This window comes from Leuciscus leuciscus (assembly GCF_965113295.1).
Source record: "Leuciscus leuciscus genome assembly, chromosome: 20".
NCBI classification, from domain to species: domain Eukaryota; kingdom Metazoa; phylum Chordata; class Actinopteri; order Cypriniformes; family Leuciscidae; genus Leuciscus; species Leuciscus leuciscus.
The window spans coordinates 2,112,050-2,125,764 of record NC_138744.1 but is presented as its reverse complement, the minus strand read 5'-3'; positions in this window follow the sequence as shown (position 1 = coordinate 2,125,764).

Genomic DNA, 13,715 nt, shown 5'->3' with positions numbered 1-13,715 from the left:
TTAATATTATGCATGGGTATATCTTTTTTTATCATCTAAGTGATTTTAATACAAAAAAACTCTCGATAAAATAAATAATGTTGATTTTTAAGGGTAAAGGATGTTGCACTGATAGTAATGTTGGAGCTATTTCCTTGTTTTATAATTAAGTTAATAATTAAATTATTTTATTTTATTTGGATTTCTTGTTTGATTTGAGTTGAGGACAAATCGCCACAACATAGCCTAAGTAAAAAAACCCACCTTAATGTGGACATTCATGTCGATGGACTTCGTGGAAGTTTTACTTACATGAAAGAGGATTGTGGATTATGTTGTTGAAAATCGCGTCGTTGTCTGAAAGACGGTGGCCTACGGACATCACAGGAAACTGTTCAACAGTCGGTACGTGAATTTTTTTTTTACTTTGAAGCTGTATTGGAAGATGGCTTAGCGATTGGAGCGTTGGATTCATTTTTTCACTGAATGAGGTTGAATATTGGAAGTCTTCAAATAAAGGTTTTGATGGACTTTGAAGGATGTGTAGCGGTTGCGCAATACCGCATTCATTCATATGAAAGCTATGTCATTGAAGCGACCTAATGCAACAAATGATGTTTCTTTGTGCTACGGCAAATAAATTGTGCGAAAATTGAGCTGGACTGAAAGGGATTTGAGAACAAAGAAACAATGTCGCAACAATCTTGCACATCAAGAGTGAAGAGTGACGTTCTGCCTACGCACTCTGTAAAACGAAGCGTCAAGTTCACCGAAAAGGGGTTGGCATTTTATGCAAAAACGTGCCAAGAAAAGAGGTCTTTGAAATGCAAGCAGGCTAAGAAGTACATGGAACAAATATACGGGTCTTGATGGAATCCACTGACAATGTGAACTCTGTGCAATCTCAGTTGGGAAAATGCATTAAGTGTTATGAGGAAGCTAATGACACGCATGAATCCTTCTTGAATTTGCCAGAGAGTGAAGTTCAAAGACAAAATGAGTATTTTCATACAAAAATGACCATGTATCAATCAGTTGATATTGATGCCGAACATCCTGATAACCAAAGTGTAACTTCTGATGGGATTAAACCTGAAGACAGTGCATCTAACATCTCATTTGTAAAGGAGAATAATTCCAGATTACACTCTCAAGTATCAAGAGTATCCTCAACTTCATCTGCAAAGATAAAAGCAGAAGCTGATAAGGCAGCACTTATACAATACAATACAATACAATACAATAAAATTTTATTTGTAGAGCACATTTAAAGACAACTGGCGTTGACCAAAGTGCTTAACAAGGCCAAGAGATATGCGATACAAATACAATATAAACATAAGACACAGAAAACAGAAGACACACACATCAAGATATATTAAAAGCTATTGAAAAGAAATGCGTTTTGAAAGTAGATTTAAAAATTGACAAAGTTTGGGCAGATCTGATGTGAGCCGGTAAGCTATTCCATAGCTTTGGTCCAAAGGCTGCAAAAGCACGATCACCCCTATTTTTTAGTCTGGTTCGAGGGACAGATAAGCCCCTTTCACACAGCACTTTGAACCCGGGAAATTGCCGGCAAATTGCCAGAGCGCCTTCTGTGTGAACGCAAACTCGACCCGGGATTTATGCCGGGATCGATGCCGGGTCGGGACCTAGTAACATTGCCGTGTTCAGTCCCGGAACCCGCGCTGTGTGAACAAAAGCCGTAATAATGCCGTGTCGTAGTGATGACGCTGAAGCCGGGATCTGCGCCGTAAGTAAAATTGTGGGAATCACATCCTGAAAGCAACTAGTCGGTTTTAGAATTGCAACAATCTCATTTAGAGAGTCAAAGGAAACAGGCTCAAAGACAGACCATATAGACCTTATGTAGCCCCGCCCCTTATGTGGCCCCGCCCCTTTTCAGCGCTGCGCTCGTTGTCTTTTGACTTCTGGTCTGTATTTTCACAGCGATTTTGCGTGTTTATTAATGAACGGCTCGTTTTAAAATCTTCCCGGTCGACTGACATTTGTTAAGTCATCTGCTTTAAACATTACAGTCCTCAAGATAACACTCGTTAACTTTACATTAAGTAAATCCACTTCAAAAGCTAATTACTCCTGGACAGCAGCACCATACAAATATACAGAGCGACCGCAAAAACGGAAGTTAAAAGACAATATTCTAAAGATGGCGGCGCCCTCGTTTCTCTGGCGCATAAGGTCTATAGAAGAGCATAAGGGGACTTCAAGTGGCATATAAGCTGACAAAGGCATTTGAGATCTAATCAATGAGATCTTCTCATTAAAATATATCGCGAATTCCTCACAGAGAGAGTCAGACATCTCTGGGAAGGAACTGATTAGTAGTGGGATTAAGAGCAGAATCAATTATTGAAAATAAAACATTGGGCCTATTACTGTTAAGTCGAATCAGCTCAGAAAAGTAGTTACATTTAGCAGCTTTTAGCAGCTCGCTGGAATGCAGAGAGGGAATCCTTTAAAATTCCATAGGAAACATGTAGTCTGTCCTTATTCCACTTCCGTTCAGCCCTCCTACAGATCTGTCTGAGAGAACGAACATTGTCATTTAACCATGGTTTTAAAGCATGATTATGTTTATGTTTCTTTTCCCTAAGAGGAGCAACAGCATTTAAGACATTAGAGCAAATAGAATTAAAAAAGTTCAAGTGATTATCAGCATCTAAGGAGCTTAAAGATGTAACCATGCCTTGATTCGCATGTAAACCGGGATATAATGCCACAAAGTCCTCCTTTGCTCAGTCATTAAAAATTCGAGTCATCCGTGAGCAAGTATGATGTTTATGTGTAGTAGCATTAAGAGGTAGAGAGAACAGAATCGGAAAATGATCCGACATGCCAGTAGTACTGATGCTAATGTCCGATACAAGTAAACCACGTGATAAAATTAAATCTAAGTATGTCCCTGAATATGAGTGTGGCCAGACACCCACTGATCCAAGTCAAAAGAGGCAATAAGATTTAGAAACTCTTTAGAGAGTGGCTTAGAATCACAGCACACATGAATGTTGAAATCACCCAAGATTAAAATTCTATCATATCTGGTAACAAGATCCCCCACAAACTCTGCAAACTCATTTAAAAAATCCTTATTCGGCTGGAACTTATGGAACGCATGAGTGCATTAAAAAGGAAACACTTGTTAGAAGCCAAAGAAGAGGAATTAAGGAAGGAAAATGAACAGTTAATAATACATTTATTTTATATAGCGCCTTTAAAAGTTGCTTTCTCAAAGCGCTTTACAGGCAAACATAACAACAGAGAAACTACACACTTTAAATACAAAAATAAACACAAAGAATGAAAATCAAGTAAAAGCAATCCTAAAATAAAATGTTTTAAGAAGAGATTTAAAAGTCACTAATGTATTTGCTTCCCTGATGTCTGCCGGGAGAGAATTCCAAAGCTTGGGAGCATAGACAGAAAATGCTCGATCACCCCTAGAACGAAGCCGTGTCTTGGGAACAACCAAGAGACCACTCTGAGAGGAACGCAGATTATGATGTGGTGTGTAAGGCATTAATAAATCAGTCAAGTACTGAGGAGCCAGATTGTGCAGAGATTTATATGCCAACATAAGGATTTTAAAATCAATACAGTACCTGACAGGTAGCAAGTGCAGAGACTCCAAGACAGGGGTTATATGATTCCTAGCCCTGACCCCAGACAATACTCTAGCAGCCGAATTTTGTAGATATTGCAGTTTGTCAATTGATGATTTAGATACCCCAGCTAGACAGAGCCGGATTAGTACCCCCAGGGGCACACACACACACACACACACACACACACACACACGCACACACACACAATACTAAGGCCCACCAGGTGTGGGATTTGACATGCCAATCACTATTGGTCAAAAGCTGACAAGTTCACAAGACAATGATACAATTTCTTTTTTCTTCTGAAAAGTAGGGCTGCACGATTTGGGAAAATGTCATATTGCAATTATTGAGGTCAATATTGCGATTGCGATATGCGATTGCGATATAATAAACAAATGGTTTCATGAGTCAACTTGCTTGCTTCTCAAGTAAAATGCACACACAGATTAGTGATAATGCTGAAATGTGTATTTCTCGACTCAAACTAGCAACAACAACTAAATGCAATCTGTTTTCAAATTAAAATAATATTTTTTACAAAATTAAATATTGACATCTTTGCAAACTTATTATTTGTCTCAATAATACGATAATAAAAAATAAATGTACCAGTGCCCTTACTGTCTAACAGGTAGGCCTAGGACATATACCGATATTGAATAAAGCTATCAAACAGTCTGCACTACATAAATTATAAATTAAATATTGACTAATCCTTATTAAAGCTAAAAACGTTCTTTAGTCAAGAGCAGTGAGTAATTTTCTCTGTTCTTTTTGTTCTTTGATTAACTTTACTGACAGAAAGCTTTATTGGCTGCTGTCTCTTTAAGACCAGCCGCTGCTGACAGAGACGCGGATCTCACACGCGCCTCATTCTCTCACACCTCTTCACAGTCATCATAAGTAGCTCTTATGTTATGAAGATACTCTACAAAAAACGGACATTTTAGCATAATTGTGTGTGTTATTGTAAGTTCAAGCACGAAAGAGAACTGTATTCTGGCGTGCTGTCTGTGCACGATACCGGCGCGTCTTTCTCTGTGTGTGTGTGTGCGTGTCACAGTCACACTTTTGTCTTGTCGCACATGAATTGTTTAAAAGCATTTGCATGAATAAGAGCGGGATTATATAATGTAATATACACTTTTTTAAATTCTGATTGGATTATCAAGATCGGGGCCAAGCCTTGTGTATACTATTTTTATGTAGCGCACAAAAAATAACTCCGATCACGGAGGGCCCCTCTCTGCGCAAGGGCCCCTGGGCACTTGCCCAGATTGCCCGTATGGTAGATCCAGCCCTGCAGCTAGAAGACCATTACAGTAGTCAATACGTGAAAAGACAAAAGAGTTTATCAGCCTCTCAGCAACTGAGAAGGACAACATAGGACGTAAACGTGCTATATTTCTGAGGTGATAAGAGGATTTCTTAACCGTATTCTGCACAAAAGGCTCAAATGACAGTAGGCGCGTTTCCATTACAGATTTGCGCAAAACTTTTGCAAAAAAAAAAAATAAAATGTCGACAAAAAACCATTGCGAAATGACAGCGTTTCCATTGACCGATCTTATGTGACTAAAACTTCATTCTTTCCTCTCGCGATAAGTAAAATCATTCCAAATACCATGGCAACGGACGTTGGTGGGTTTAAGCACTATATCTCAGCCACTGCACTGGCCATTATTATTAATGGAAGGAGTGGATGTGTGTTTTCTAAGCATTAATGGTAAGGTACGACCCTTATTATACTTGTGAGCGGCACATATGAGGTGTTTCTGGGTGTTTCTCCATCAGTTCTAGCCTGGGAAAACCCAGACTACTTCCGGCGAATTTTAATTCTCTCTCCAGGATAGTCTGGAGAAGAGCCCATTCAAACTCATTTCTGTGCCGCCGAAATCGCGGCACCAATCAGAAACGTTTGGGGAGGGATTTACATGATGACGGCAGCGCAGCGACGCTGAAGGAGACTTCATTACAAAGATGGATGCCGCCGTGGAACATCACTCGTTCGAATCAGTTATCGCGCCTGTTTTGAGCGATTTAAACTTACCGTTTTCGTTTAAACCGGAGCAAAGAACAACACTCGAAGCATACGTCATCTCCTTCATCGATCTGATCGCAAAGACCCGCCCTCCTTAGTTACTGTCGCTATGCCCGACAAGCTACGCTGCTCTCACGCCACACCATGTTCTCACGCAGTGAAAAATACATCGCGGAGCAGAGAGGAGACTGACAACACGCTGACAGACAGGACAGACCAGGTTACTTTTCTGTTACTTTTGATATTAAACATATTAAACAAAGTCTCACCTTTTAAAATTTGGTCATTTTTTAAAAGAAATTGAAACGATACATACCGTTTTGTGGCTCTTTAATGTGTCTGACAGATCGCTGTAGAGCATCAGTTAAAGCTGCTCGTGAACCAATCATCACTTCCTTCTAGTTCATTTATAGCATCAAATAAACATGAATGAACATGGGAAGGATTGTTGTTTTAACCGCGGAAAGACATCAGTACACTCCGTTATTCATGTTCAAATCCTCCCATGTTAATCTGCTATCTCTCCAAAGAGTATAGAAGTTACTTCTATACTCTTTGATCTCTCCTGACTGCTTTGTCGGACAAAATGGCGGATGGCGGATTATGATTGGTTAGATCGCCTGTCAATCAAGCTCCCTGCGAAGGGAGCTACATCGGTTGGTGACGCCCCTTTGGAAATGAATTGTCTACATAGCTTCCCCAGACCCTACACTCAGTTTCAACTGAGAAGGGTCTGGTTTTAACCAGGCTACCTCAGTTCTGCTTCGAAGTCTTGATTGTGGCATTTATTTGAGGTTTAGAATCCATTATTCTTGTAATAATATTGTCTTATATGAATTTAATAAAGAACTCCGTCTCGTAGGGGAGACCGGGGACAGTTGCAACATGGGGATGGTTGCAACATATAATTTTTCTCCAATCAGAAACAAGCTAGAGTGATGACACTCATCATACTGCACATGCACAGTTAGACCCTCCCCCCACCAAGAAGACAGTAGACATATTCAGCATCTGCTGCTGCATTTATTGAACAAAACTTGTTTTGGCGGTATGAAAGTAATTTTTTTCATGAGATATATTTTTGTCATACTGTCCTGAAATTTTTTATGAATTAATCCAAATTTAGTTTGAATTATTGTTCTGTTGACTTCTAAGTTACATGGTTAGCATGTGTCAAAGTCAGTGTGTCTAGCAGGCACGTGATGTTCTGTCATGGCTGATAGGGTTGGGGACAATTGCAACAATTTATAAATTGCATGTTTAATATAAGTTTGTTGCATTGCAAATTGTTCAATTCTTCCTGTCTGACACTGAAATATGGAGAGATTGAATAGCATCTGTAACACCTGCACACTGAATCTATGTAGGCCTATGTTCTACACATAAACAAACAAAACTCAATAACTGTTATTTGATAAATATGACTAAATAAATCAATTATAGGCTACAATAATATTATTGAAATAAATAATACTATAATATTATAGTAGGCCTAAAACAGTTAATATTTTCAGAATTATGCACAAAAAGCTTAAGTTAATTAGTGAAATTTAAGGTATTTTTAACATGTTGCAACCGTCCCAGGGTTGTGTTGCAACTGTCCCCTGGGTTTGGGTCAGTTGCAACATCTGACTTCTTCCATTCAAATAAATACTGTGAACGATATGTCATATATAATCATCTTTAAATGGTATGGGTAATTAGCAGACAGATGCAAGTTTAATATATACAAATTTGGTTAGTCTAGTCCAAATAGTCTCTGAGTAACTGAGAGAAATGCAAAAAGTACTGTCCCCGGTCTCCCCTATTCTGTCCAAACACACCGCGTCATCTAAGTCAGGTGACTGTTAATGCGCAAAAACTGTTTCCATTGCAGTTTTGCGAAATATTTCTTTTTCGAATTGCCTGAAAAACCACCTCATGCGAGCGTAAAAACGTTTTTGCGATAAATGGGAGTTTTTGCAAAATTGACGTGTTTCCATTGGGCGTATTTTCAATTCGCTATTTCAATTTGCGCAAGTTGAAGGGTAATGGAAACGTGGCTAGTGTGGCGTCAAATATGACACCAAGATTTTTTTATTTGCTCTGAAACTCCAAGGCAACACCATCAACAGACAGAGTAGGAGACCCAACCTTTCGCAGTTGATGAGGAGATCCAAGGACCATAACTTCTGTTTTTGAGCCATTTAAAGACAGAAAATTATTGGACATCCAAATCTTGATCTCAGCAATACAGTTCGAAAGATGCACAACGTCCACTTGCTGACCCGGTCTTGAATGGATATAAATCTGTGTGTCATCAGCGTAAAAGTCATAGTTAAGGTCGAGAGATCTTAATAATTGACCAAGTGGATAAATATACATACTAAAAAGTAAGGGACCCAATGGGCTTTATACACCGCTGCACTACTTCCTGAACTTCAGGCAGGTCCTTTGTTTCCTGTCTGACATTATTGGACAAACTGATTAATCCAGGTGTGCCTGACAACGCAAACCGGTAATACGCAGCATTCCCCAATGGTCAGAAGATGCTATTGCATGCCTTCAAGGCTGTTTTGCATGTACAGACTGGGAAGTCTTTGAGGGAGACCTGGATGAACAGGTTTCAATTATTACAGATTACATCAAATTCTGTATGGATCTCTTGATACCGGTAAAGTCTATCAGAGCATATTCCAACTCAAAACCATGGATCAATTCACAGATAAAATATCTCTTCCAGAAGAGGAAACTTGCCCTCAGGCAAAAGGACTCCGCTGGTCTCAAAAAATAAACCAGGAAATCAAAAATGAAATCTTTAAAGCGAAAAATAATTATAAGAACAAACTGGAGCAGGACTTTGCAAATATGAACACCAAACAGGCATTCCAGCGTGTTAGGACTCTTACTGGACAAGCCTTTAAACAGACTACTTATGTTTCAGATCCCACCACCTTTGCAAGTAATCTTAATAATTTGTATGCCCGTTTTGATACCTCTGACTTCTCAGCAGAGTGTGACAGCCTTTTGGATTCTTTGCCTTTTCAAGAGTTGAACTATGAGTCCCTTCTAACCAGGCAGGATGTCTATTTCCAGCTCATTAAGTGCAAACCGAATAAAGCTCCTGGGCCAGATGGTATTCCGGGCCGGGTCTTGAAAAGCTGTTCCCTGGAACTAACCCCTATTTTTCATTCTCTCTTCCTTCGCTCACTCTGTACTTCAACAATACCTGTCAAATGGAAATCATCGATTGTTATTCCTGTTCCAAAAAAAAAACGCATCCATCCGAGTTAAATCACTACAGGCCTGTATCATTAACCTCTATTATAATGAAATGCTTTGAGAAAATTGTCAAAAACATTATGCTTCCATACGTTATACCATCTCTAGATTGTCTACAATTTGCATATAAGCAGAAGAGAGGTACTGATGACGCAGTGGCCTGTCTCTTACATTGTCTACTTCAATACCTGGACATCTCTGGGAAATGGGAATTATGCCAGACTTCTCTTTATTGACTTTAGTTCCGCTTTTAACTCGATTCAGCGTCATCAGATGATAAAGAAACTACAGAGTATGCAAGTCCCATCATCTCTAATATATTGGATCCACAATTTTCTTTCTAATAGACCCCAAGTGGTTAAAGTGGGCAGTGCATTATCACCAACCATTGTCCTTAATACCGGCGCCCCTCAGGGGTGCGTACTTAGCCCATTCCTTTTTATTCTCTACACAAATGATTGTCAGAGTCCATTTACAACTACTCATTATTTTAAATATGCAGATGATACAGCCATTCTTGCTCTGCTTAATGAGGACAATGACTCTTTTTTGGACTATCAACGTTCTACAGCACATTTTAGTACGTGGTGTGAGGATAACTTTCTGCACCTTAATATTTTAAAGACAAAGGAACGTCTTTAGCACCTCAAAAACACAGATCCATGCTTCTAGCATTATCATTAACGGAGAGATAGTTGAGAGAGTAGAGCATTTTAAATATCTTGGCATTATTTTGGATAAAAATCTCAATTTCAACCAGCACACTCTAGGGGTTTACAAACGCTGTCAACAAAGACTGACAGCTATTCGTAAACTTAGGCACTTGTCTGTTCAGCCACGTCTTCTTCTGCTTCTGTATCGCAGTATTATTGAGCCAGTTCTTACTTATGGCGCCATTTGTTTTTTCCATATGCTTACAGTTACCAACAAGAACAAATTCTTAAAGATAACCCATTTAGCAAGTAAAATTATTGGTATCCCTACCCCCTGTTTATCGGATATTGTCTCGACATTCACATTGCGAAAGGCAAAAAAAATCTTAAATGACTCAGAACATCCACTATATAAATATTTTATCCTTCTGCCTTCTGGCCGTAGGTATAGGTTACCGATGTGTAGAAAGGCCAAGTTTAGTAAGAGTTTTGTTCCTGTATCTATACGAGCTCTAAATACATAGGAAATCGGCCACTAATGCGTCAGGTATGCTCTCTCTCTTTTTTTTTTTCTTTTTTTTTCATATATGTTTATCTGTTCATATGTTATGTGAGTTTGTATTGGTATTATGTACGCACCTATGGTGGAAACAAATTTCCTCTCGAGGACAAATAAAGGAAAAATCAAAAAATCTAAATCTAAATCACCTGGATTAATCAGTTTGTCCAATAATGTCAGACAGGAAACAGAGGACCTGCCTGAAGTTCAGGAAGTAGTGCAGCTGTGCATAAAGCCCATACTGACCCCTGTGGAACACCAGTATGAACAGAACCAACTTTGGACCTATAGCCACCCATAAAAACAAATCGACTGCGGCCAGTGAAATAGGACTTGAACCAGTCAAGAACAGTCTCTGACAAACCAAATACATGTTCGAGGCTATTGAGTAACAGTGCATGGTCAATAGTGTCGAAGGCTGAACTAAGATCCAAGAGAATGAGAAGGGACATGGAGCCGAAGTCGGAGGCAATTAGTAAGTCATTAGTGAGTCTCAGTGCTGTGTAATTTTTGAAACCCAGATTGATGAGGCTCAAATAGTTTATTTTCAATTAAGTGTTTGTTTAATTGGGCCGCAACCACACCCTCCAAGATTTTAGCCAGGAATGAGAGATTTGAGATTGGGCGATAATTTGACAGAATTTTCACATCATAGTTTTGCTTTTTTTAAACTCCCCAAATGACAAAGAGTCATTTATTATAGCAAGAACTGAGGGACATAAAGGACCAAAGTATCTACATTAAGTAGACTGTATGAAAGAGCTGTCTGGGATTGTTTTGATTATTATCAATAATATTTGAGAAAAAAGCAGATCTTGCAGTTTCAGTGGCTACTCTGTAGTTTGACAAGCAGTCTTTCCAAGCTTGGTGAAACACATTTAAACCAGAGCGACGCCATTATCACTCCAATTTCCGACACGCAGCCTCTCTGTAAACGCAAATCATCATTATGCCAGGGGGCTGACTGTACAAATGAAACATTACGTGTTTTTATGCGTGCAAAGATGTCCAAGTTGGCTGTAAGAACATTGTTAAATACTAAGATTTTATCCTCAAGAGGAGCAGAAGACAAAACATCTAAAGAAGAGACAATCGAATTTGCAAAAGTAGCGTGATCAATTGATTGCCATTTACGGAATGAAGTCTCTCTGCTAGAATGAAATAGATATTAAAGAAGATAGCTAGATGGTCAGAAAGTCCAGCATCCACAACAGAGAAATTAGAGAGAAAAGAATAATTTGCAATAATTAAATCTAATGTATGTCCTTTACAGTGAGTGGGGACATTTACAAACTGAGAGAAATTAAAACAGTCCAAAAGTGATAGGAAATCCTTGGCCATGACACAGGCTTTCTGATCCACATGAATGTTAAAATCACCCAGAATCAAAATTCTCTTAAATTTGACAGACAATATAGATAGAAGATCAGCAAACTCTGACAGAAAGTCCTTATTCGGTTTAGGAGGTCTATAGATAGTGACCACAGCAGCATGGAGAGCAGAATGAGACTCAGATACGTTTAAAACAAGACATTCAAATGTTTTAAAAAGAGGTACGGACACAGGGTGAATCTTGTATTGCAGTTTATAGACAACTATAATACCACCACCTCTACCTGTACCTGTACCTCTAGTTGGCTCTGGAAGCCGACCTTGCTGCAGCCAATGCTAAACTTCGTGTGCTGGAAATGAATTCAAAATGTGGTTCTAAAGGATCTGACAGAATTAATTCCTATTATGAAAGGAACAAGCAAAGGACAGGCCGCCTGAATCCGCACGCTGATCATTTCATTCCAGAACACAGTGACATAAAGAATATTCACAGTGAATCTCACCCTGAGTCACAGGCTCAGATTGTCAGGCCTGAAAGGGTGGAAATGAAACAATCAGACACCAGACTTGCAACACCCAAACACAAAGGACACAAATGGTTCATGATGCTCAACGAATAGGACGGCAATCCTATCTTAACTCAGCATGCAATGACAACACCCAGAATGATATTGTGAGCATTATGCAACGACAGAATGATATTACCACACTGTTGGTTCAGCTAAATTTAGCATCTGCTCTGCCAATGAGAAGTATTCCCGTGTTTGATGGTGACCCTCTTCAGTTTCTAACCTTTATTAGAGCTTTTGAAAACTGTGTAGAAGAAAAGACTAATAATATATGTGATTGCTTGAACTTTTTGGAGCAGTACACCAGGGGTCAGCCAAGAGACCTGGTGAAAAGTTGTCAGCACTTGCCTCCTCAGCAGGGATACCAAAGAGCTAAATCCCTTCTTGCAGAACATTTTGGCAATGAGCCAATGCTTATATGGACAAAATTCTTATTGCCTCTCATTAAGCCAGAGGATGTGAAAGCACTACAATCATTCTCTCTGTTTCTTCGAGGTTGTTCCAATTTAACACAGCAAGTCATGTATATGAAGGAGTTGGACATGCCATCCAACCTCAGAAGCATTGTGATGAAATTGCCTTATAAGCTAAGGGAAAAATGGAGAAATGTTGCATGTGATCTGCAGGAGCAAAGTGGAAACAGGGCTGTATTTACTGACCTTGTGACCTTTGTTGAAAAACAAGTAAGAATTGTCTCTGACCCTCTGTTTGGTAATATACAGGATTGTCAACCTACCAGCTATACTAAAGCCTCCAACGCTGGTCATGCAAAGCAGAGAAGAACTGGAAGAATTTTTGCAACCAGTGTCAGTTCAGTAAAAGAAGGAGATAAGATGTACATTGATGATAAGATCAAGTCCTCCTCTGCCCAAGGTAATCTTAAATGCTGTTTATTCTGCCAACAGAACAATCACGCTCTGAATAAATGCTCACGGTTTAAGTTGAAGATGCACCGGGACAAGATAAGTTTCATAAAGGAAAATGGAATTTGTTTTGGTTGCTTAAAAATTGGTCACACAAGCAAAGACTGTAGGAGTCGTTCCCATCAGTCCTTCACATTGAGGGAAAGGGTACATCATTCAAAGAAGCACAGGAGTCTGTGAGCCTTCCACTGAGTGTGTCAACTGGACAACAGACATGTGGTCATATTGGGGCCGGTGAAGAGGATGATGCTGTCTTCTCAATTGTTGCAGTTCAGGTTAAAAGCCAGATGAGTAATACAGTTGTGCAGACCTACGCATTTCTGGATCCTGGGAGTTCAGGAACTTTCTGCACTGTTGATTTGGCAAGGAGACTAGGTCTAAGAGGAAAGCCAGCAAACATTTTATTAAGGACAATGGGTCAAAAGAAAATTGTGAGTACTAATGTTTTGTCTGGTTTGGAAGTGTCTGGCATGGATACTAATGATTTTATTGAGTTGCCTAATGTTTTAACTCAAAAGATTATGCCAGTGTCAAAGTTGAACATTCCACGACAAGAGGATGTGGCTAAATGGTCTTACTTGGGGAACATAAACCTTCATGACGTGGATTCAAATGTTGATTTGCTCATTGGAACTGATGCAGCAAAAGTGATGGAACCCTGGGAGGTGATAAACAGTCAAGGTGAAGGACCATATGCACTTCGAACAAGAGTTGGCTGGGTAATTAATGGACCACTTCGAGGTGGAGGCAGCAATAGAGTAAAGAC